Below are 6,000 nucleotides of genomic sequence, written 5' to 3' on the forward strand. Positions count from 1 at the left end.
TAAAGTCCATACCTATCACAGCGCAATTGTTTGTTTAACATATTCAATACATTTTCTTTTAAATTGAGACAATGTTCCACATGTTTTTATATGTTCTGGCAGCTCATTATACTGCTTTATACCTTTATAATATAAACTATTTTGACTATAATTGGTGTTTGACATATTTAAATAAAAATTGTTCCTAGACCTTGTATTATGATTATGGATGTCCCTAACAAAAGTACAATTATTAAGATGTTTGGGTAATAGATCATTCAACATTTTGTATATAAACACCATTGTATTATGTGTTACCGTTTGTCTTACACTTAACAAATTTGTACTTTTTAACATATCCAGTCTACTTGTAAATTTATTACATCCTATGATTGTTCGAAGGGCTTTGTTTTGCTTTTTTTGCAATACATCAATTTCAGAGTTATTCATTAAAAACAAAAGTGTCGAACAAAAATAGAGATGTGGTGCTATGATGGTTTTATATGCTGTCAGCCTTGCCTATATACTGAGCTCTTTTGAGACCCTAGCCAGTACATTTGTTTTTTTAGCTATCTTATTTGTTATATATTTATAATGTTCTGAGAAAGTCAAATTATTATCTATTATACAGCCCAGGTATTTGATTTGTGATACAGTATCAATGATAACATCATCTATTTGTAAAGCCCTACTGCCCAATAGTGGGCTTTTATTATTCTTATGTCTAATAATCATAGCTTTAGTTTTATCTATGTTAAGTTTAAGCGAGTTGTTTTTTAGCCATTCAGATAAGTTATTTAATTCATCAATGTCCTTAGTATATTGTCTAAATCAAAACCTGCAAAATAGATTACTGTATCATCGGCAAACATTTGAACATTACATTTTTTTATAATATTTACAATATCATTAATATACAGTATAAATAATGTAGGGCCTAACACGGTTCCCTGTGGCACACCATGTTCAGTTTTTTCTGGAGTTCGGTTGATTAGATACTCATTGAACCACTTTATTATTCTTGTACTGAAACCAAATTTACTTAGTTTAAGCAGAAGTAGTTGTCTATTAATGGCCTCGAAAGCACGCCTGAAGTCCAAAAACACCACACCAATCATTTTTCCCTCATCAATTGCACTTTTCCAGTTAAACAGGACATTTTGAAGCGCACTTTCACATGAGTTTTTATGTCTAAAACCCAACTGATACTCACTCAGAATGTTATTTTCTTCAACATAATGCACTATTTGTTTATTTACACATAACTCGAGCAGTTTTTCATATGGTGGTACAGTGTTGATTGGTCTGAATTCCTCACACTTTATTGTTCCACTTTTCTTTTCGATGGGAACAACTTTGCTTTCTTTCCAATTACGTGGGAACGATCCTGTTTCCAGACTGCAATTAATTGTATTTAGGAATTTGTCACCAATAGTTTCGAATGCTGCTTTTAATATTTTAGTTGTAATACCATCAATGCTGCTTTCAGTATTCTTCATGCTAGTTAAAGTTTGTCTTAGTTGTGACATTTCTATTTTATTAAAATTCTCCATTTTGCAGTCTACTTTTATGTGTTCGATACATTCTTCTTCTTAATTTACAATTACTTGAACACTCTGTGTGAAATATTGATTAAAATGGTTACTTATATTATTACCTGTAACAGTGATGTTTTCAAATAGTATTTCTTCTTTTGTGCCATTATGATTTTTAGTGTTTAGTAGTTTTTTTAATGTATTCCACATTTCAGTTGGATTATCTTTGGACTCATCTATTTTTGAATTATAATAGTGTTTTTCTTCGAAATCCTGATTAATGATACTATTTGATTCCTTTTTTGCTTATATTCTTCCCAGTCTTCATTGTGTTTACTTATTACAAATCTTCTATATAGTAGATCTCTTTCTTTTATTTCATTATCTATGTCTTTATTCCACCACATCATCTCCCGCTCCAACTTTTATTAACTTCTGACGTTCTGGTGCAAATTCATCTAGTGTTGTAATTAGGTTTCTTGTTAGATTATCCGCCAAGATGTCTACATCTGAAGCGTTCACTTGCCAATCCTGGTCCATTAATTTAAGTTGGAAGCCAACTTTATCCATTTGCTTATAATTTCTTATGGCTTTTTTTTGGTACACTTCCTTGTTTTCTAAACCAAAATTTGCAGATATTATTGAGTGGTCCGTTATTTTTGGAGTCAGTCGGATCTCATATTCAAGGTCTTTCTTGTTGGTAATTAGAAGGTCTATTATTGTTGAAGAGGTATTTGTGATACGGGTAGGTTTGTCAATCAGTTGGTAAAGACCATGGTTATTCACAACATCTGTCAACTTATTCGCATAGAAATTATTACCTTCTAGATTAATATTGAAGTCCCCTATCATTATAAATGTAGCATCCATACTTATAGTATCCAGTATTTCATCGAGCCTGTCCAAGAATTCTGCATTGCTTGCACCTGGTGAGTGGTATAGACTGCAAAAATAGAACTTCTGTTTCTCAATTATAGTTTCAACTCCTATTATCCATATGTTCATGTTATCCTCAATTTTTAGAATTTCCTTATACTTATAACCATTTTTGATGTAAATTAGTGTTCCCCCTGTATGGTACACTCTCTGATGTGTTGTATATTGCATTATATCCAGTTATATTGATTTCGTTAGGTTGAAAGTCTTCGGTGATATGTGTCTCAGAGAGGCAGATAATGCTTGGCTTATATTGATTTGCTATCCATGTTAGTTCAGTTTTGTGTGACTTAAGGCCTTGAATATTTAATTTAAAGAAGGCATCCATTTTTCTCAACGAGACCTGGTTCAAATTAAAAAAGTAGAAAAACTACTTTGAGTCTTTTTTCTACTTTTTTAACTTGAATATTTAGATACATTATAATCGGTCCTGTTCTGGATGGTTCCCTAGAAAATTTCTACCTGGCTGGTTCTGCCTGCGTTCATATGATCGATAATTGTTATTCCTTGATGAATTATAGCCTTGAGCATTGTTTTCATTATAGTAATTGTTGTAATTATAGAATCGCCTGGTCCCTTGAGTGCTACGTTCTTCGTTCCCCTGGCGATGATTGTTGTCATATCGCCTGGGCTCTTCATTATTGCTACGATCACCATTTCTTTGATGTACAGACTTCTGTAAACTCATACTCACGTCTTTACGGAAGTTGTATCTTCTGAAAACAATGTGAGCAGGCCAGAATCTAGGATCGTTGAGGGTTTCATAATGGCTCAATTCTATTCCGATTTTAAATGAGTTAGTTTTTCCTTTCGTTTGAAGTTGCTGAACAACCAGATCACTATCATTCATATTGACTTTCCTTTTTATAAAATTCTTAACTGCCTCTTCTTTGGATTTTTCGGTTACTCGCCCGATGTATAGCCACATCCTACCTACTTTTTCCCTAAAATCCTCCAATCCGTCGTTTCCAGATCCTCTGAGGACGGCCCCCGTAGAAATAGTTGAGGGACAGCTGAGGGACGGCCCCCGTAGCTAATCTCCTTATTAGGCTTCGTGAGATCCCGAAGCTTGGAGCTGTAGAGAGATCCAAGTGCATCACTTACCGCGACCCGAACAGCCTCCGCAGTCACCGGAATACATTCACTCCTTTCAGAAAGCCCACCCTCATCATTAGGTGTTAAGGAGTGCTGTATAGCATGGGCTTTCTGAGTATTGAGTAGCTCCTTAAATGCTTCCAATCTGTTAGTCAGGTTTTCCTTCATATCATCTAACTTCTGGGTGTAAGCGTTAGCGATTTCATCCTTTAATGACAAGACCGATGCCGTGAGCTGGACCTGCAGTTTTTCCAACTGGTGTTCCATGTGGTTGTTTGGGCTTGTGGGGCTTCTCTCATCTTCACCATGCTTATACATTGGGAGCACGCGAATAAAAGAATACGCCCTTTCGCCAGTTGAGTGACCCGAGTCTCCGAGGAGGATAGTCCTGAGCATGGTACACAATGGGTGTCATTGCAGAAATCACATATTATTTTCGCCTTAACCTCTTCCGCCGAAAGCATTTTATCGCACCTGGAGCAGGACATATCCTATCATATGCACTGAATTGGGATTCTGAATTATATGAAAATTCAAAAAACGTTTAAAGCAAATTGGAAACATTTTTCGGGCTTGTCCGAGATTATTATAAATGATAAAACCGTTGCATTTCAGAACACGCCACAGAAATAAAAGAATCCGAAATAAAAAAGCGCGTTATTTTATTCGGTGCAAGAAGACGATACAACAGATATTACAGAAAAGTCTCTGTGCTATTTCAATTCGATATGTTAATAAAAGCGGCTAAGTCAAATATCTTTGCGAATTCTATTTTATGAAATATTAGATAAGATTGTTATACATTTAGAAATAAGGTTTGCAGATAGGTACTCGTATGTTTCAATTATTTTTATTTATCTCTTGCGGATCCGAAATTTAAAGAATCCTATAAAAAATTCCAACGCATTTAACATCTGATTTAACAAACTTGTTATATTTATTCATTTCCAACTTCCAACGCATTTAATAGTGACTAGTGATTTAACAAACAAAAAATGCTATTGACCAACATAAATTAATGAATAAATTGCAGGTATTAATAATAGATATGATAATTTCGAGCATAAAATAATCTAAGGAGAATAATCCTGGAAATATATTTCCAAAGGCTTTCAAATTGTTTGTTTTGCTTGTTACTACACCATTTACAAGTACTTGGGTTGAGAGACATTTTTCATGTTTGAAATGCATTAAAATTTATAGTAGAGATTCCAAGAAAAATAAACGTTTATTGCCACTTGTCTTACTTTCAAACTAAAAAGATCTTTTCACAGCTCTTCAACAATCTGATGATTTTACTGATATAATAATGAATAACTTTTCTTTATTAAGTGATCGACTCATCAATTTAATATATAAAACATAATTATTCTTTCTCTCAATACTACCAATTTTTATGTTTGCGTAAATAAATAAAAATAAAATAAAATTCTATGATGTACTCCATAGTGACTCCATAGAAATAGATAAAAAAAAATAGATAAAATAGATTAATAAAAACTATATTTGTACATTATGTCAATCATTATGTCATTACGTTGAATGCTGTTATTTTTGCTTTAGTTTTATCCTAAATATTTTTGAGCTATGATTTTAACCCTTAATTTACAAACTGGGCTAGGGTATTATGTAAATGGGGGGCAAATAGCCGCAACTAAAATTTTGGCGCCTACCCAGTCACACGGGTCACGAGCCGCCACTGATAAGGTCATTTTTTTTCATTTAAAAAAAAGTATTTTATTCTGTCTACTGAAATGGTAAGAATAGGTTATTAGTAGCTAGGCTTTAAAATAGGAAATTGTCTAAACTACAAAATAAAAATTATTTTTCAAAGGTATTTAAAATAGAAAATGGCGTTATGTATTCTGTATAGTTATTTCAAATTATTCACCTCTGCCTATTCACCACTTTCATTTTATTTTGCCATTGCAAAATTATCGCAGAATAAAATATTGAAAGCACTAAAAAAAAGAGTTGTTTTCTATTGAGATTAATATTCGATTTTCAACTAAGAAAAAAAAAGCAAATCAAAACTAGACAACAAACAAATGCTGCTGTTATGAATATTTTAGCCATATTTTAGCTTAGGCGCGAAAAATGGATTAGAAAAACAAGCTTAAATAGAAATATACGGAAGCTAAAAAAGGCCTCCATAATAGAATTTAAATATACCTGCAATCTGGCAACATCTACGAGTCACGCATTCGAGAGCTAATGCAGCAAATAGATTTCTCAAGGTCGACCGCTTAAAACAGTTTTTTTCTACCCTCCGTAACCACAGATCACATACAAAATCCGTAACCTTTACCCAAAATTATCTAATATATTGTTTTAAAATCAAAATTTTAGTAAAAAATTAATGATTAAACCTGATTAAATAGATGCGCAGATAACATAGTAGATGGCAAATCATCGCATCGATGTTTTTAAAACATTGGTAACCATCTTGGGCTTT

Source organism: Sitophilus oryzae, unplaced genomic scaffold (assembly GCF_002938485.1).
Source record: "Sitophilus oryzae breed Bouriz unplaced genomic scaffold, Soryzae_2.0 scaffold_1274_pilon_pilon, whole genome shotgun sequence".
Classification (NCBI taxonomy): domain Eukaryota; kingdom Metazoa; phylum Arthropoda; class Insecta; order Coleoptera; family Curculionidae; genus Sitophilus; species Sitophilus oryzae.